Here is a 21,106-nt window from a genome sequence, read left to right as displayed (position 1 = left end):
TATTTAGTCAGTCAGCAATAGTGCAAGTTCCACCACTTAAAAAGATGAGAGGCATCTGTAATTTACATCATAGGTAGACCTCAACTATGGGAGACAAACTGAGACAAAAAAATCCAGAAAATCACATTGTCTGTTTTTATATCATTTTATTTGCATATTATGGTGGAAAATAAGTATTTGGTCAGAAACAAACAATCAAGATTTCTGGCTCTCACAGACCTGTAACTTCTTCTTTAAGAGTCTCCTCTTTCCTCCACTCATTACCTGTAGTAATGGCACCTTTTTAAACTTGTTATCAGTATAAAAAGACACCTGTGCACACCCTCAAACAGTCTGACTCCAAACTCCACTATGGTGAAGACCAAAAAGCTGTCAAAGGACACCAGAAACAAAATTGTAGCCCTGCACCAGGCTGGGAAGACTGAATCTGCAATAGCCAACCAGCTTGGAGTGAAGAAATCAACAGTGGGAGCAATAATTAGAAAATGGAAGACATTCAAGACCACTGATAATCTCCCTAGATCTGGGGCTCCACGCAAAATCCCACCCCGTGGGGTCAGAATGATCACAAGAACGGTGAGCAAAAATCCCAGAACCACGCGGGGGGACCTAGTGAATGAACTGCAGAGAGCTGGGACCAATGTAACAAGGCCTACCATAAGTAACACACTACGCCACCATGGACTCAGATCCTGCAGTGCCAGATGTGTCCCACTGCTTAAGCCAGTACATGTCCGGGCCCGTCTGAAGTTTGCTAGAGAGCACTTGGATGATCCAGAGGAGTTTTGGGAGAATGTCCTATGGTCTGATGAAACCAAACTGGAACTGTTTGGTAGAAACACAACTTGTCGTGTTTGGAGAAAAAAGAATACTGAGTTGCATCCATCAAACACCATACCTACTGTAAAGCATGGCGGTGGAAACATCATGCTTTGGGGCTGTTTCTCTGCAAAGGGGCCAGGACGACTGATCCGGGTACATGAAAGAATGAATGGGGCCATGTATCGTGAGATTTTGAGTGCAAACCTCCTTCCATCAGCAAGGGCATTGAAGATGAAACGTGGCTGGGTCTTTCAACATGACAATGATCCAAAGCACACCGCCAGGGCAACGAAGGAGTGGCTTCGTAAGAAGCATTTCAAGGTCCTGGAGTGGCCTAGCCAGTCTCCAGATCTCAACCCTATAGAAAACCTTTGGAGGGAGTTGAAAGTCCGTGTTGCCAAGCGAAAAGCCAAAAACATCACTGCTCTAGAGGAGATCTGCATGGAGGAATGGGCCAACATACCAACAACAGTGTGTGGCAACCTTGTAAAGACTTACAGAAAACGTTTGACCTCTGTCATTGCCAACAAAGGATATTTTACAAAGTATTGAGATGAAATTTTGTTTCTGACCAAATACTTATTTTCCACCATAATATGCAAATAAAATGATAAAAAAACAGACAATGTGATTTTCTGGATTTTTTTGTCTCAGTTTGTCTCCCATAGTTGAAGTCTACCTATGATGTAAATTACAGTCGCCTCTCATCTTTTTAAGTGGTGGAACTTGCACTATTGCTGACTGACTAAATACTTTTTTGCCCCACTGTATATACACACACACACACACATATACACACACGAGTCAGTGCACAGGATTGAAAAATGAAAAATCATGGGACATGTGATAAATTAATCTGGTCATTTTAACACATATAAAACTGAACCACAAATTTTACAAACGAAAGCGGAGCAGTAAAGTGGAAGTAAGTCTCTCAAACAACCCTGATGGATCCAGAACTACTGCACTCATTCTGCTCTGCTGGTGCAGTCACTGTGGACATACACTACTGATCCTGAGTTACATCCTGTATTATACTCCAGAGCTGCACTCACTATTCTGCTGGTGCAGTCACTGGGTATATACATTACATTACTGATCCTGAATTACATCCTGTATTATATCCCAGAGCTGCACTCACTATTCTGCTGGTGCAGTCACTGTGTACATACATTACATTACTGATCCTAAGTTACATCCTGTATTATACACCAGAGCTGCACTCACTATTCTGCTGGTGCAGTCACTGTGTACATACATTACATTACTGATCCTGAGTTACATCCTGTATTATACTCCAGAGCTGCACTCACTATTCTGCTGGTGCAGTCACTGTGTACATACATTACATTACTGATCCTGAGTTACATCCTGTATTATACACCAGAGCTGCACTCACTATTCTGCTGGTGCAGTCACTGTGTACATACATTACATTACTGATCCTGAGTTACATCCTGTATTATACTCCAGAGCTGCACTCACTATTCTGCTGGTGCAGTCACTGTGTACATACATTACATTACTGATCCTGAGTTACATCCTGTATTATACCCCAGAGCTGCACTCACTATTCTGCTGGTGCAGTCACTGTGTACATACATTACATTACTGATCCTGAGTTACATCCTGTATTATACACCAGAGCTGCACTCACTATTCTGCTGGTGCAGTCACTGTGTACATACATTACATTACTGATCCTGAGTTACATCCTGTATTATACTCCAGAGCTGCACTCACTATTCTGTTGCTATGCATATTATATTTACTTTAAATTAAATGTAGCTAATTTTTGAATTATTTTGCAATGAATTGCAAACTTATTTATTTGTGTATTTTTTGTATACCTATTCTGGGAAAATTATCATTCCATGTTGATTTCACCACTTTTATTTATTTTTTTTATTTTGTTCTTTCGTACAATATGTATTTTTTATACAGAATTTTATTTCTAAAGCGCCAACATACATGTGTGTGATCATGTTTTTAGGTTTAGTATCTTCATGACGGTTATGACTGCGCTTTCTTACTACATTTATTGCATTGGCTTGCTGCCAGATGATATAGTTTATACACATGACATACTAGTAATGCTACGTTCACATTAGCGTTGTGCGGCGCAGCGTCGGGCGCAGCCGCGGCGACGCATGCGTCATGTGCCCCTATATTTAACATGGGGGGCGCATGGACATGCATTGTCTTGCATTTTGTGACGCATGCGTCATTTTGGCGCAACTGTCAGGGCGCAGAGGACGCTGCATGATGCAGTTTTTCTGCGCCAAAAATCATGCAAAAAATGAACGCATGCGTCGCACAATGCAAATGTGAACGTAGCATTAAAGTGTCTCATTCTGGTTTATGTTTCTAGGTCTCTCATCCCCTTCAGATCCTGCGTTACATCCTGTATTAAACTCCAGAGCTGCACTCACTATTCTGCTGTTCAATGTTAAAGATAGGTGCGAAGGATGCATGTGGAAGTAGGCGGGGCTTAACGGATGATGTACGCAGCCCTCCGCAAAGCCCCCGAACGCTAATGTGAACCCAGCATAAGTCTTTGTAAGTTTTGCAAGCAACAATACCTTGTGTACTGTGATAAAGCAGTCATTTGAAAACCCCTGACAACACAATGTGAAGGCACAATTAATGTTTTCAAAAGTGAAAACCCTTGCCTGGTCCATCTGTATGGTGAATCTTTCTTTACATGAACAGAAGCATACATGTCACATTCTCATACAAAAAGCACAGTTGATGCTCAGACTCGGTCATGGCAGTAACATAACACCTGTAGGACCAGGGTGACTAAAAAGGACGTCTGACGATAATTACTATTGTCACCAGCTGTACAATGATAGCATAAATGACTGTATACAGTGGCAGAACTGATATCGCTAATTAATTACGCTTCCCCACACCCTCAGAGCTGCTGTCAGAGCCACTTTGTGGATCCTTCCATCAGTGCACAATGGTGGAGAAGCGGGTTAAGGTTCAGTATTGGATGTGAACCCCCTCACTGTTCAGGTTTTGTAATTAACTTTTCTCCTGGCTGCTTTAATTATGAAATCTCATCTCCCTCCCGCTTCTTGTTTACTAGTCGCGCTGCTTTTCTAGCAGGCATCTAGTGCCCAGCGGGCGCTTCACCCGGACTCATGCTTCTCCAGAGTCTAATTTTCAGAATTCTGTAAGAATATTAGACAAGATACAGTTCGGCAATCAACAGTATTATAAAATAGGGACAAATGTATCATAAAAGTAGTATGGTGTGATTTAGAAAAATTATACAAGAGACCATCAGATTTTCTATGCAGACTGATCCAATGAGGTCGGGTTCAAGCAAGTGTTTTTCACAGTTCGTACAAGGACAGCAATGCCTTGTTTGGCTGTGGGTCTCCCAAAACGAGCTTCTCTTGTCAATTAGGGGAGAGTCCTTATAAGGATATGTGCCCACGTAGCTGAAAGTATGCAGAATTTTCCTGAAGAAATCCGGACTCCCTTCGCAGGAAATCCGATCGCTTGCTTTTTTTTAGCATTTTTATCGCTTTTTTTGCACTTTTTTTGCACGTTTTTTCACTTTTTTTCCCGAGCATCCCAATACAGTTATATAGCGGCAAATCTGCAGATTTTCCGCAAAATTAATGAACATGCTGCGTTTTTTTCCGCTATGCTTTTTTGTTTTGTGGACAAAAACCCAGCATGGGCACAAAAATTGTGGAATGCATTAAAATAATTGGATGCTTAATGTAAGCGTTTTTTAAGCGGAAAACTGCCGCAAAAAACCGCTAAAAATCCGGAACGTGGGCACAAAGTTGGAAGAGGATATCAACGCAATGCTTGGACTGGCCGATGGCTCTCCTTACCCAAGCATGGCAGTATGTGTTTTTATGCCGCTGTCACGCTCTGGTCGGGAGAGCTGCCAGCCAGTCCGAGAACTGCATTGTAATCCTAGCTCAAGATATACAGCCATCTGACTTTTCCCTAAGGCTACAAGTTTGAAACAGGAGACCCGCGATCAGACTGAGCATTGCGGTCCATAACAAAAAAAACAAACAAAAAAAAACCACACAACAGCACACTAATACCAATAATTATGCTTGCTTCATTCCTGACAGACAATGGCTGTATCTGCCTCTCTCTAACATCGGCGAATGGCACCCGCTGCTGTTAACTAGGGTTGGGCAAATTTTTCAATATTTGGTTCGGATTACGATCGCCGGCGAAAATTGTTTTTGCAATATTCACCGAACATAGCCAAACACAATTGGACTCAATGGGAGTAGAAATTAGCAAATATGTTTGTAAGCAGTCGTTATACATAAATTTGGCACGAACAGGGTACTGATATGGCACGAATATAGCAAATTTGGCGATCATTTTCCAAACATATTAGCTCATCTCTACTGTTAACGTCTAATATGCAAGAGCCGGGGGACGAGCCAATACATGTGCCCATTGCCCCCCTGCGACACAAGCGTGGAGTACTGATTTGTTGCTGTCTGCTGAACCCCCCTGTGCCTGCTATTACAATAATCCTCTGAAGGCCAGCCTGAGGGTACATTTCCACTGGCGAGGAAAACGGACGAGTGCAATCCGATAAAAAATCGGATTGCACTCGGACCAATGTTATTCAATAGGTGTCTTTTCATTTGCGATTTTTTTCTCGGCCGAAATCGGACTGAGAAAAAAAATCGCAGCTTGCTGCGATTTGCTGCGAGTCTCGGACGAGACTCGCCAATGCAAGTCAATGGGTGCGAGAAAAAAATCGCACAGCACTCGCACGATGCGAGTTCTGTCCGATTTTTACGCACCGGTGTCCTTTGGAAAGCGGGCAATTCAGCGCGGTGTACAGTAAAATCACACTGACAGGTTAGAATAGACTAGATATATACACATAGAATGTGTATATATACATATATATATGTCAGTGAGACACCTATATATGTATATTTATATCTAATGCAGCGCTAGAGAGCATTAAAGCCGCTAATTCAATTGCCGGCTTTTGCCCTCTCCTTCCCAAACCCGACAGGATATGAGACATGGTTACATACAGTAAACCATCTCATATCCCCTTTTTTTTTGCATATTCCACACTACTAATGTTAGTAGTGTGTATGTGCAAAATTTGGCCGCTGTAGCTGCTCAAATAAAGGGTTAAATGGCGGAAAAAATTGGCGTGGGCTCCCGCGCAATTTTCTCCGCCAGAGTGGTAAAGCCAGTGACTGAGGGCAGATATTAATAGCCAGGAGAGGGTCCATGGTTATTGGCCCCCCGTGGCTACAAACATCTGCCCCCAGCCACCCCAGAGAAGGCACATCTGGAAGATGCGCCTATTCTGGCACTTGGCCACTCTCTTCCCACTCCCTGTAGCGGTGGGATATGGGGTAATGAAGGGTTAATGCCACCTTGCTATTGTAAGGTGACATTAAGCCAGATTAATAATGGAGAGGCGTCAATTATGACACCTATCCATTATTAATCCAATTGTTTGAAAGGGTTAAAAAACACACACACATATGATTTAAAAGTATTTTAATGAAATAAACACAGCGGTTGTTTTAATATTTTATTGCTCGCTCAATCCTTAGGAAACCCTCGCTTGGCAAAACAATAAATGCACAAGATACATACCCTCTGTTGAGCCGTCACGTCCCACGAGGTAATCCATATGAAGGGGTTAAAATAATTTACAAGCAGGAGCCCTGCAAAGGCAGCTGTGCTCGTGCCTGTAATTCCCCGGAGAATGAATGAAATGTAGGTCATTGACCTACATTTCCTTCAGTCGCGGTGATGCGCCCCCTGGTGGATGTCCTCATATGACCTGGAGCGTGGGAAAAAGTTCCCAGGCTGCAGTTCATGAGAACATCCAGCAGGGGCGCATCACCGCAACTGAATGTAAGTATAGATCACTGCTTTCCTTTCAGCACCCGGGGGATTACAGGCACCAGCGAGTGGTTTATCGCAGCTCGTGCCTGTAATATTAGTTAACCCCTTCAGATGGATTACTTCGTGGGACGTGATCTGACATCAGAAGGTATGTATCTTGTGCGTTTATTATTTTGCCAAGCGAGGGTGTTGCTGATGGATTGCGAGAGCAATAAATTATTACAACAACCGCTGTGTTTATTTCATTAAAATACTTTTTAATCATGTGTGTGTGTGTGTTTTTTAACCCTTTCAGACAAATGGATTAATAATGGATAGGTATCATAATTGACGCCTCTCCATTATTAATCTGGCTTAATGTCACCTTACAATAGCAAGGTGGCATTAACCCTTCATTACCCCATATCCCACCGCTACAGGGAGTGGGAAGAGAGTGGCCAAGTGCCAGAATAGGCGCATCTTCCAGATGTGCCTTTTCTGGGGTGGCTGGGGGCAGATGTTTTTAGCCACGGGGGGGCCAATAACCATGGACCCTCTCCTGGCTATTAATATCTGCCCTCAGTCACTGGCTTTACCATTCTGGCGGAGAAAATTGCGCGGGAGCCCACGCCAATTTTTTCCGCCATTTAACCCTTTATTTTAGCAGCTACAGCGCTGAAATTTTGCACATACACACACTACTAACATTAGTAGTGTGGAATGTGCAAAAAAAAAGGGGATATGAGATGGTTTACTGTATGAAAACCATGTCTCATATCCTGTCGGGTTTGGGAAGGAGAAGGAAAAAGCCGGCAATTGAATTAGAGGCTTTAATGCTCTCTAGCGCTGCATTAAATATAAATATACATATATAGGTGTCTCACTGACATGTATATATGTATATATACACATTCTATGTGCATATATCTACTCTATTCTAACCTGTCAGTGTGATTTTACTGTACACGGCGCTGAATTGCCGGCTTTTCAAAGGACACTGGTGCGTAAAAATCGGACAGCAATACCGATGTCATACTGATGTCATACGGATGATGCGATTACAAATCGCATTGCACTCGCATTGCACTCGCATGACACTCGCATGACAATCGCATACGTTACATCCGTTTTTTCGGTCCAGATTACGGACCGATTTGTCTCTCGGCAGTGGAAATTTACCCTGAGGGTAATGTTCATAAGGGATTGCGATGCTCATTACATACTATATTCAGTACTACAGCAGATGGCACAAGCGATCAGAGGATCAAGTCCCTTAGAGGAATTACAAAAGAAAAATTCATTTTTTGAAAAAACTAAATATAGATAGATAATGTCACTGTTTCCATAAAAGTCTGGTCTATCAGAGTATAAAACAAATTAACCCAATTATTAAAATGTTGCAAAGAGAAATAACATAAAAATGCTAGATTTGCGTTTTTTATTCACCACACAAAAATGCAAAAAGATGTAACATAGTAACATAGTTAGTAAGGCCGAAAAAAGACATTTGTCCATCCAGTTCAGCCTATATTCCATCATAATAAATCCCCAGAGCTACGCCCTTCTACAGAACCTAATAATTGTATGATACAATATTGTTCTGCTCCAGGAAGACATCCAGGCCTCTCTTGAACCCCTCGACTGAGTTCGCCATCACCACCTCCTCAGGCAAGCAATTCCAGATTCTCACTGCCCTAACAGTAAAGAATCCTCTTCTATGTTGGTGGAAAAACCTTCTCTCCTCCAGACGCAAAGAATGCCCCCTTGTGCCCGTCACCTTCCTTGGTATAAACAGATCCTCAGCGAGATATTTGTATTGTCCCCTTATATACTTATACATGGTTATTAGATCGCCCCTCAGTCGTCTTTTTTCTAGACTAAATAATCCTAATTTCGCTAATCTATCTGGGTATTGTAGTTCTCCCATCCCCTTTATTAACTTTGTTGCCCTTCTTTGTACTCTCTCTAGTTCCATTATATCTTTCCTGAGCACCGGTGCCCAAAACTGGACACAGTACTCCATGTGCGGTCTAACTAGGGATTTGTACAGAGGCAGTATAATGCTCTCATCATGTGTATCCAGACCTCTTTTAATGCACCCCATGATCCTGTTTGCCTTGGCAGCCGCTGCCTGGCACTGGCTGCTCCAGGTAAGTTTATCATTAACTAGGATCCCCAAGTCGTTCTCCCTGTCAGATTTACCCAGTGGTTTCCCGTTCAGTGTGTAATGGTGATATTGATTCCTTCTTCCCATGTGTATAACCTTACATTTATCATTGTTAAACCTCATCTGCCACCTTTCAGCCCAAGTTTCCAACTTATCCAGATCCATCTGTAGCAGAATACTATCTTCTCTTGTATTAACTGCTTTACATAGTTTTGTATCATGTGATCAAGACGCCGTAATTACTCCAAAATGGTACCAATAAAAATGTCAGTTCGCCGTGCAAAACATCATCATCGCTCCATCAACTAAAAAAATAAAACATTACTAGTGTTTAGTGATCGTGCTCAGGTGCTAACCCAGTGACTTCAGCGCCCTGGAAAAACATGTTCGAGTCCCCATGGCTGCAGGTCTTGGGGGTGTTCGACAGTCGCATCACATGCAGGAATTATCTGACAATCAGGCAATATCTGCATGTGGTGCAGATATTGAACAGTCACGAGACATGCAGGCACGAGGATTCGAACATATTTTTCGAGCACGCCGAAGTCAATGGGTTAGCACTGGAGCATGCTCAGATAACACCTTATCCCAGCACGTTCACTCATCATTAAACATTACATAATTTATTTATTTTTTTAAGAATTTCAGTTTTTTTTTCACCATTTAAATAAGCAGAAAATAAACTATACATGAATTGGAAACTCCTCTTGAAAAAAAGCAAGCCCTCCTTCGTCAATGTCGACGGATGAGGCCTAAGGGTATGTGTCCACGTTCAGGATTGTTTCAGGATTTGGTCAGGATTTTATGCAAGTAAAATCCTGACCAAATCTGCATCTGAGGTCACTGGCAGGTCACCTGCGCTGTCCTTACGTTTTTTATGCTATGTAAGGACATGCTGCGTTCTTAAAAAACGCACCGCATGTGCGTTTTTGCTGGAATTCCGCATGCGTTTTTTAATGCATAGTGGAGACGGGGTTTCATAAAATCCCCTCCACTATGCTGTAACATCTGGACGCTGTGTTTTTGACACTGCGTCAAAAACGCAGCGTTTCCTGAACGTGGACACATAACCTAAGGCTATGTGCACACGTTGCGGATTTTGCTGCGGATTCGCAGCAGTTTTCCCTGGGTTTACAGTACCATGTAAACCTATGGAAAACAAAATCCGCAGTGCACATGCTGCAAAAAAATCCTGCGGATTTACCAAAATTAGTCCGGAAAAATCCGCAGCGTATGCATATACCCTAAGGGTGCAGACAGACGGCCGTGATCCTCGGACTGGCCGTCGGCTCGCCTGTCCCGAGTGTGACAGCATGTGTTTCTATGCAGTTAGATAATCGCTGTCACATTATGCAAATGATTTTGGCGGCACAACATATGTCATCGTGGAGCAGTTGGAGGGAACCTCAGAACTAGATATGGAAAACCCTGGTCCGGAACGTTGTCACATACAGACTAGAAGAATACATGAATGCAGCTCTATATCAGGGCAGGAGGCTCCTTTCCTCATCTATTGCACTTGATGGATCACTTACCTGTGGTCTCACACAGTACAGGCCTGCAGGAAGCTGACAGGGATTGACAACACCTGAGGAGGATGGGAGCGGCGAAACCTTCTCCAGCGTAGATCACCAGTCACATGCTGCATGGTAAGTCAAACACAAATACATACATCCATCCATTTACATCCAGTCCAGGTAAGAAAGTATCTGAAAGTGTACAAGTTATCTAGACTGGATGCAACTGTAACAAACCCTCAGCAGTGACAAGTATTAGGTCTGCACAGTCCTGAGGTAAGCAAAAACCTTCCACTGTACTGCCAGCAAGCAGAGATATTTCATAAGGTGAAGAATTGAACCAATAGATTAGATTGACCAAGTTTATTTCTTTACAGTCAGGGTATTTGTATCAGTTTTTTTCGTGTTAAATTAATTAAAATGGCTGCACAACGTCTGAGGATGTGACGCAGATTCTAAGATGCTGAGTTTCTTCACGTTTTGGGGGCCTTTTTGGCTTTTGTTCACACACTGTTCTTAACCCATGTAAAATGCAGCATTTTACTGTTTCGGCAAAGTGAATGAGATTGCTGAACTGTCATATCACTTCTGTCAGCATTTTTCACCCCCAAAAAACGCATTAAAACACACATTTTTCGCAACGCTTTTCCTGCAAACGCGGCGCTATCTGCAGCAGATTAAGCAATGAATATAAGCGTCAGCACTGCATCTATTCTGATGAAAATGGGCACAAAAGTGACGCTAAATCGTCCACGGATCCCGTGTTACATGTATAAGTATCGCCATTACTGAGCAGTTGTGGGTGTGCATCACCTCCACTATCACCTGCGCCATATTGTACTCCTACATCACTACTGTCCTCCATAGAGAAACACCTGACAATCGCCTCAGTCATTTCTTACACTGCTGAGGTAAGATGAAAGCTGAGCTCTCATTGGTTCCTGTGTGCTCAGGTAAGATGAAAGCTGAGCTCTCATTGGTTCCTGTGTGCTCAGGTAAGATGAAAGCTGAGCTCTCATTGGTGCCTGTGCTCAGGTAAGATGAAAGCTGAGCTCTCATTGGTTCTTGTGTGCTCAGGTAAAATGAAAACAGCTGAGCTCTGATTGTTTCCTGTGCTGCTGAGGTACAATGAAAGCTGAGCTCCCATTGGTTGCTGTGCTGTGGTAGATGGAAAGCTGAGCTCTGATTGGTTGCTATGGGCCACGGACAGCATCTGCTTTCTAATCCCTTATACAACTATAAAGCAGTCACTAATTATTCTGATGATAATAATGGAGATATTGTTAAAATCTAAAGTGCATTACTTACTGTAGGTCTCTATAGTCTCATTATCTCTTAGGCCATGTTCACACTTTGCGGCGTCCCTCTGCGGGTTCTCCCGCAGCGGATTTGATAAATCTGCAGGGCAAAACCGCTGCGGTTATCCCTGCAGATTTATCGCGGTTTGTTCCGCGGTTTCCGCTGCGGGATTCCGCCTATACTATTGATGCTGCATATGCAGCAATATACACACCAAAAAGGGATGCTAGACTGTACTAATAATGTAATGTCAACTTTATTAAAGAACAGGTAAAACCGAATACATAAAAAACGAGACACCACAGAGAACAGACACAACTGGAAGGGATGGCTGGAAAATAAGTGGCTAACATAGAACAACTACCTCCCAATACGATATCAAAGCAGATAGTAATAGCACTCAACCAGTTCCAAAATATAACTACCGATATGGTGACTGAAAAAGTGCAACAGTGCAATCAATCAGACAATAAATTAATAAATATTCACAAATGTTAGGTAATACCAAGTGGTATACTATATATTATATATTATAAGAAGTATGTAAAAAGCATCAGTCAGCATATCGGAAAGTATATCATACATACATTAGTACATACCAGGAGGAACTTATTTACCTAATAGATGCCACCAGCCAGGGACCCGACCACACCCAACGCGCGTTTCGCTAGGAAAGCTTCGTCCAGGGGTCTGTGGTGTCTCATTTTTTATGTATTCGGTTTTACCTGTTCTTTAATAAAGTTGACATTACATTATTAGTACAGTCTAGCATCCCTTTTTGGTGTGTATGATTAATATTGCTTAGACGTAATTAAATCCGCTATTTATAGGTGTTTATATGCAGCAATATGCAGCATCAATAGTAATGTTAAAAATTGGTTATACTCACCCTCTGATATCCGGATCTCCTCGGCGCTGCACCTGGCGGTCCGGTTCCAAAGATGATGTGCGAGAAGGACCCTTCGTGACGTCACGGTCATGTGACCACGACGTCACCGCAGGTCCTGCTCGCACAGCAACTCTGACCGGCCGGCCGCGTGCAGCGCTGAGAGGTGAGTATAACATGATTTTTTATTTTTATTCTTTTTTTTTACCCCAAATATGGTTCCCAGGGCCTGGAGGAGAGTCTCCTCTCCTCCACCCCGGGTACCACCCGCGCATTAGCCGCTTACTTCCCGCAACGTTGGCACAGCCCCATGCGGGAAGTAAGCGGTTCAATGCATTTCTATGGGTGCAGAATCGCAGCGATTCTGCACAAAGAAGTGACATGCTGCGGGTTTTAAACCGCTGCGTTTCTGCGTGGTTTTTCCCGCAGCATGTGCACTGCGGTTTGCGGTTTCCATAGGGTTTACATGTAAATGGAAACGCTATGGAAACTGCTGCGGACCCGCAGCATCAAAATCGCGGCGGTTCTGCGGTAAAAACCGCAAAGTGTGAACATGGCCTTAACGTGCGCTTTTGCTCCTGTCTTGGCTGGCCATAGCAACCAATCACAGCCAAGCTTCTAATTGTTCAAAAGCAAAACTTTAACTAAAAGCTGCGCCATGGCGCCCCCCCCCCCCCCCGTCTCTCTACATTGAGAACATGGTGCCCGTGAGGCGCCGCCGTTGTCATCAGTCTTGCGACTTTTCCTGTGAAGTGACATTACTGCCGCGGTTTTGATTTTGGGTTGAATCCTGGTGTTTGTGTGGAAAAATGTCCCCTGTGCGCCGAGGAAATCTCAGATATTCGCTGCGCTGTCACTGGAACAAGGACGCCACAAAAATAGCTGACCTTTACCGAGTCTGTGTGTGACAAATGAGGTTTACTTCTCAAAAGGAGGTAAAAACAGCAGGGAAGAAGCGGGACGAGAGCGAGCGGGTACAGAACCGCACCTGCGACGCGGCCGAGAACTCACACACTGTATACTGTAAATTATATAACTGCTGAGTCGTGTATCTAATCCCATCCTGTGTGATACTGTCTGCTGAGCCGTGTATCTAATCCTATCCTGTGTGATACTGTCTGCTGAGCCGTGTATCTAATCCTGTGTGATACTGTCTGCTGAGCTGTGTATCTAATCCTATCCTGTGTGATACTGTCTGCTGAGCCGTGTATCTAATCCTGTGTGATACTGTCTGCTGAGCTGTGTATCTAATCCTGTGTGATACTGTCTGCTGAGCTGTGTATCTAATCCTATCCTGTGTGATACTGTCTGCTGAGCCGCGTATCTAATACTATCCTGCATGATACTGTCTGCTGAGCCGTGTATCTAATCCTGTGTGATACTGTCTGCTGAGCTGTGTATCTAATCCTGTGTAATACTGTCTGCTGAGCTGTGTATCTAATCCTATCCTGTGTGATACTGTCTGCTGAGCCGTGTATCTAATCCTATCCTGTGTGATACTGTCTGCTTAGCCGGGTATCTAAACCTGTGTGATACTGTCTGCTGAGTATCTAATCCTATCCTGTGTGATACTGTCTGCTGAGCCACGTATCTAATCCTGTGTGATCCTGTCTGCTGAGCCGTGTATCTAATCCTGTGTGATACTGTCTGCTGAGCCGTGTATCTAATCCTGTGTGATACTGTCTGCTGAGCCGTGTATCTAATCCTGTGTGATACTGTCTGCTGAGCTGTGTATCTAATCCTATCCTGTGTGATACTGTCTGCTGAGCCGTGTATCTAATCCTGTGTGATACTGTCTGCTGAGCTGTGTATCTAATCCTATCCTGTGTGATACTGTCTGCTGAGCCGCATATCTAATCCTATCCTGCATGATACTGTCTGCTGAGCTGTGTATCTAATCCTGTGTGATACTGTCTGCTGAGCTGTGTATCTAATCCTGTGTGATACTGTCTGCTGAGCTGTGTATCTAATCCTATCCTGTGTGATACTGTGCTGAGCCGTGTAGCTAATCCTATCCTGTGTGATACTGTGCTGAGCCGTGTATCTAATCCTATCCTGTTATACTGTACTGAGCAGTGTATCCAATCCTGTTTGCTGAGCAGCACACGGTTATATACATATGTGTTGCGTGTACCAGCCCCTGTGCCCCTTGGTAGAGCCGTCCGATCTTTCCCATGAATTGCAGCAGTTTTGTGATGCCCTTTTTGGGAGCATCTGTGGTACAGATTTTCATAATCCGAGCGCTTTCCTCCATAAAGATAAGCCATACCTACAGCATTCGATCTACAGATTTAGTATTTTCCGTGTGTGTGTGTGTGTGTGTGTGTGTGTGTGTGTGTGTGTGTGTGTGTGTGTGTGTGTGTGTGTATGTATGTATGTATGTATGTATGTATGTATGTATGTGTATATATATATATATATATCTCTGTTCGTCTTGCTCTGTAAACCGCACCCCTGAAGCCATACGCTCAGGGGCGGATTATCAGAGGGTCAATATGGGCGGTAGCCCAGGGCCCAGTGGCTTGGGGGGGCCCTGGGCCACCGCAGATTGACCCTCTGATAATCCGCCGGAGTGTGACTGAATGCCCGGCCCGCCAGCATTTATGTGCCCCGCCCCCCGGACCCGGTGGGCAGAGAGAGGGGGTCCGCATCGGGCCCCTTCTCATCTGCTCACCGGGCCCCTTCCGGCGCTGCGGCGCTTTCCTATTGACGTGCGTGCATGCGTGCGTGCGCGCGCCCGCCCGCACCTCAATAGTTAACAACAGCCGCCAGCCAGCCAATTGGAGGCTGGCAGCTGAAGTCGGCCGCAGCTCACACGTCACCGGCGTCTGACGTCATTGTCAGTCGCCGGCGAGTGTGCGCTGCTGGAGGGAGCTCGTCGCGTGGAGCGCTGGTAAGGTGAGGAGACTGGGGTTTTTTTTTTATAAGCTAACGGTGGACTGTGGACACATTGGGGGCAATGCTGGAGACACTGGGGCAGATTGCTGGAGACACTAGGGCAGATTGCTGGAGACACTGGGGCAATGCTGGAGACACTGGGGCAATGCTGGAGACACTGGGGCAATGCTGGAGACACTGGGGCAATGCTGGAGACACTGGGGCAATGCTGGAGACACTGGGGCAGATTGCTGGAGACACTGGGGCAGATTGCTTTAGACACTGGGGCAGATTGCTGAACACACTGGGGGCAATGCTGGAGACACTGGGGGCAGATTGCTGGAGACACTGGGGCAGATTGCTGGAGACACTAGGGCAGATTGCTGGAGACACTGGGGCAATGCTGGAGACACTGGGGCAATGCTGGAGACACTGGGGCAGATTGCTGGAGACACTGGGGGCAATGCTGGAGACACTGGGGCAGATTGCTGGAGACACTGGGGCAGATTGCTGGAGACACTGGGGCAATGCTGGAGACATTGGGGCAGATTGCTGGAGACACTGGGGCAGATTGCTGGAGACACTGGGGCAGATTGCTGGAGACACTGGGGCAGATTGCTGGAGACAATGGAGCAGATTGCTGGAGACACTGGGGCAGATTGCTGGAGACACTAGGGCAGATTGCTGGAGACACTGGGGCAATGCTGGAGACACTGGGGCAATGCTGGAGACACTGGGGCAGATTGCTGGACACACTGGGGGCAATGCTGGAGACACTGGGGCAGATTGCTGGAGACACTGGGGCAGATTGCTGGAGACATTGGGGCAATGCTGGAGACACTGGGGCAGATTGCTGGAGACACTGGGGCAGATTGCTGGAGACACTGGGGCAGATTGCTGGAGACAATGGAGCAGATTGCTGGAGACAATGGAGCAGATTGCTGGAGACACTGGGGCAGATTGCTGGAGACACTGGGGCAGATTGCTGGAGACACTGGGGCAGATTGCTGGAGACACTGGGGCAGATTGCTGGAGACACTAGGGCAGATTGCTGTAGACACTGGGGCAGATTACTGGAGACACTGGGGCAATGCTGGAGACACTGGGGCAGATTGCTGGAGACACTGGGGCAATGCTGGAGACACTGGGGCAATGCTGGAGACACTGGGGCAGATTGCTGGACACACTGGGGCAATGCTGGAGGACACACTGGGGCAGATTGCTGGACACACTGGGGCAATGCTAGAGACCCTGGGGCAGATTGCTGGACATACTGGGGCAGATTGCTGGACACACTGGGGGTAATATGCTGGAGACAATGGGGCAGATTGCTGGACACACTGGGGGCAATGCTGGACAATTGGACACACTGGGGCAGATTGCAGGACACACTGGTGGTAATATGCTGGACACACTGGGGCAATATGCTGGACATACTGGGGCAGATTGTTGAACACACTGTCTGGGGGCAATATGCTGGAGTCAGACACTGGGGCAGATTGCTGGAGACACTGTCTGGGGGCAATGCTGGACACACTGGGGCAGATTGCTGGTTATTGGGGCAATATGCTGGACACACTGGGGGTAATATGCTGGACACACTGGGGCAGATTGCTGGACACACTGGGGGCAGGACTGGAGGCATGGGCAGAATGTAGACACGGGGCAGAATGAAAGACATGGGGCAGGGTTGGATCATGGGGCAGGAGAATACACAAGACCCCCCCCCGTCACATGACCCCCCCGTCACATGACCCCCCGTCACATGACCGGGGGGGCCCACAGTGTCTGAACAGCCCGGGGCCCTGGCTACCCTTAATCCACCCCTGCATACGCTACCTGTAATGGGTGTCCAATCAGCCTGTATAAGCAGTTGTTGGAGGCAGCTAGTTCCTTTTGTTATTGTGGCGTTGACCGTACCGGAGTAATTCAATACTCTGGAATTGGAGGTGTATATGCAGTATGTTCACTGTGAGTTCCCCAATAATCGGCCTAATGGTGGAAGCAGCCGCAGCCTTGTCCATTGCTCGTCAGTCAGTGTAATTGTCCTGATGATTGGAGGCAGCGGACTTGAGTATACCTGACAAAGTGGCGGAGGGATCTGTATGATCTTCCTGCTGTTATCTGTGACAGAGTGGCCAGATATGAACACCCCAAATAAATGTAAAACAGTGTATCCTTTATTATAATAGACAGATTCAACACTTGACAATGATAAAAACAAAGGCCTTTTGTGTGAGGAACGCTTTGGGATACAGACCCTATTGTGTTCGTATCTGGCCACTCTGCATCTTTAATAATGGAGGCATAGTGTTACAGCCTGGTTTAAATTGCATAGTGGCATGGATCACAATTTTTTATTTAATGTTATCTGTGACAAACTGATGGAAGTGGTGGGATCTTTGTGATCCCCCTCCAGTGTCACATTTGACACTTGGCAATAAATTAAATCATTTATACAGTTTTATTAGAGATCCCTGTAATAACTCTGACACTCATTACATGTGATGTGTGCTGACGCTGATGGACAGGAGCACTAACACTGCTGTCTGTATATGTATCCGTAAACATGCAGATAACACGGCTGAAAGCGTTGCGCCACAGTAAGATAGATATTTGTTACAGGTGGCTCCTCACCATGACACATGACACAAGCCATCCAGGCTGCTTACACCAGCCATGCATTACCTGACTGCGAGAGCTGCACCAGACGAGATGAGGGAAGGAGACGATCAGGGACCCCACAGAGGACAATGGTGATATCAGTAGGTCACCTGCAGAACAGCAATGACCTGGAATAAGAAGACGCTGCTTAGTACCTACAAAATATCTGCAAAGATCTTCCAAAATCCAACAATTTCAGTAACATTATTAAAATAATTAAGTGTGGTTTCACGTTGTACTATGGTAGAGTAGGATTCTGCATCCGGAGGTCCTGTAAGTGCGGCCGGTGACGTCACACCTACAGAAACGTGCTGGAACCAAATGTGTGAGCTGCAGGTGTAATGCACCTGTCCTATTCAATTATCAGGGATATTCTGGCCATGCAATCCACTCGGTCAATTTATTGTGTGGGATTTCTCTATCCCCCATGATGGCACCACGGAGAGAGGGGTCCGCCCCCAGGGACAGGAAACCTACAGGTGAAAAAGGGCGTACCTCTCTCCCACATCAGTTGGTTTCCTGTCCCTGACGGGGAACCTACAGCACGTACCTGAAGAACCAGGGGCTGATCCAGTTCGGTTCCTGGCAGGGTGCGCCCTGTCACGGCTGGGTGGAGCGTTTTTTTTCTCCCCCCTTTTTTCTCCCTCCCTGAAGCACCACCGCTGGGGTCGGTGGACCTGAAGGGTGAGTGAGTAGGGGGAGGCAGTGAAGACGATTAAGCCTGCCTTCCCCAAAGAAAGAAAAAAAAAAAAAAAAAGGGGGAGGAAGGAGGCTGGTGATGGCCATCACCGAGAGAGCCTCTGTACCGCTGCTCTGCGACGCATGGGGGTAGCGGCGGCTACCAGCCCATGGGGTCCCAGACAAGAGGCCGTATGGAGGAGGCCGGACGTGGGACCGATGAAACGCCGGCACCATCGCCGCCGGGGGCCAGACAGGTGTGTGGGCGGGCGCCGGCAGGACTACCGAGGAATAATTTCTCCCCGGAGAGATACCGCGCACTGGGGGAACGGTGGCAGCGGCCACCAACAGGCTTACCTACACAAACAGCGGCGGCTGCGGCGGCACGTCTGACACCCCGGGAGCCGGTGACCAGCATGGCGGGCGCGCGAGACTGGCGGCAAGGTAATGCGCATGCGCGGCGGGAGCACTCCCGGGTCAGTGCAGGGAGCACCTACGAACCGGAAGTTAGGCACTATGAGCGGGGAATTTAAACAGCTGAGCAGCCTGGAATCGCGGCTCAGCTACTTCCACTAACAGTGCAGGACCATGAGCGACCAGGAGCAGCAGGATGCGCAGGAGGTTATACGATTATCTCCTGAGCAAACGCAGGCACAGCGGCACCAGCGCACACAACACCAGCGCAAGGGTGCTTCCTCTCAGCAGCGCAGCAGCAGTGGACGCTCAGGGTCACAACGCAGCCGAGCTTCTGCGAAAACCACGTGGCCTGTGACGAAACCAGCGGTGGATATACACTCACCGGCCACTTTATTAGGTACACCATGCTAGTAACGGGTTGGACCCCCTTTTGCCTTCAGAACTGCCTCAATTCTTCGTGGCATAGATTCAACAAGGTGCTGGAAGCATTCCTCAGTGATTTTGGTCCATATTGACATGATGGCATCACACAGTTGCCGCAGATTTGTCGGCTGCACATCCCAAAGATGCTCCATACAAGGCAGGATGGATCCATGCTTTCATGTTGTTTACGCCAAATTCTGACCCTACCATCCGAATGTCGCAGCAGAAATCGAGACTCATCAGACCAAGCAACGTTTTTCCAATCTTCTACTGTCCAATTTCGATGAGCTTGTACAAATTGTAGCCTCAGTTTCCTGTTCTTAGCTGAAAGGAGTGGTACCCGGTGTGGTCTTCTGCTGCTGTAGCCCATCTGCCTCAAAGTTCGACGCACTGTGCGTTCAGAGATGCTCTTAGGCCTACCTTGGTTGTAACGGGTGGCGATTTGAGTCACTGTTGCCTTTCTATCAGCTCGAACCAGTCTGCCCATTCTCCTCTGACCTCTGGCATCAACAAGGCATTTCCGCCCACAGAACTGCCGCTCACTGGATTTTTTTTCTTTTTCGGACCATTCTCTGTAAACCCTAGAGATGGTTGTGCGTCAAAATCCCAGTAGATCAGCAGTTTCTGAAATACTCAGACCAGCCCTTCTGGCACCAACAACCATGCCACGTTCAAAGGCACTCAAATCACCTTTCTTCCCCATACTGATGCTCGGTTTGAACTGCAGGAGATTGTCTTGACCATGTCTACATGCCTAAATGCACTGAGTTGCCGCCATGTGATTGGCTGATTAGAAATTAAGTGTTAACAAGAAGTTGGACAGGTGTACCTAATAAAGTGGCCGGTGAGTGTAGTTCCCAGGCCCGAGACGGTATCTCTTGTTCACTGGAGGGTGAGTGATCTACGTGAAAGTCCTGAGTTTAATACAGGGTCACTCTTTTCTTCTAGGGAAGGAAATGTGTAACCAAATCAAAGCACAGGGTATGTGCTATATGCCCGGAAGAGTTACCTCCCTCATGGGAGAAAAAGCTATGCAGCAATTGCATAGAAAAAACAATCCAGGAAGAATCCCCAGTGTTTGCCTCAAACTTAAAATCATTAATAAGGAGCCAGGTGGAAAGCACCCTTAAGGGCGTTAAGACCTCAAAGAAAAAACGTAAATTAAGCCACAGGTCCCCTGAATCCAGTATGGACGAGTCGGAAAGTGAAATATCCGATTCTAGTGATTCATCAGCTTCCGAATCCTCTTCGCTATCTTCAGAAGGGGGACGCAGTTGCTCCCTATCGAAGAAACAGACGCCCTCGTCAAAGCCGTCAGGGCAACAATGGGTCTGGTAGACGAACGCCCTAGAAAAAAATGGCGCAGGATATAATGTTCAGTGGTCTGGAACAAAAGAAAAGGAGAGCGTTCCCAATAAATGAAAAGATTCACTCCCTAATTAAAAGAGAATGGAAGAAACCAGACAAAAAAGTTCTCTTAACCCCTAAGAGAAA

The 21,106-nt window shown here is 46.2% G+C and overlaps 1 protein-coding gene across 10 annotated transcripts in view; it reads right to left on the bottom strand.

Moving 5' to 3' along the window:
• LOC143764221 (uncharacterized) overlaps positions 1–19,236 on the bottom strand; it is a 321,683-nt gene extending 302,447 nt beyond the window's left edge. For 7 of the 10 annotated variants that reach the window (XM_077249602.1, XM_077249607.1, XM_077249608.1 and 4 more), the window contains exons 1-3: positions 19,130–19,213; positions 18,119–18,222; positions 10,387–10,493 (exon numbers count right to left, since the gene is read on the bottom strand). The gene's annotated coding sequence lies outside the window, so the exon portion shown is untranslated. Of the gene's footprint in view, positions 1–10,386; positions 10,494–18,118; positions 18,223–19,129 lie in introns of all 10 variants that reach the window. The other 3 variants (XM_077249604.1, XM_077249605.1, XM_077249606.1) reach the window with 2 other exon arrangements.
• Between the last annotated feature and the right edge of the window lie 1,870 nt (positions 19,237–21,106).

The sequence above is a fragment of the Ranitomeya variabilis genome, chromosome 4 (assembly GCF_051348905.1).
Source record: "Ranitomeya variabilis isolate aRanVar5 chromosome 4, aRanVar5.hap1, whole genome shotgun sequence".
Taxonomy (NCBI): Eukaryota; Metazoa; Chordata; class Amphibia; order Anura; family Dendrobatidae; genus Ranitomeya; species Ranitomeya variabilis.
Note: the sequence above shows the minus strand (reverse complement) of the source record. Positions and strands in the feature narration are given on the sequence as shown.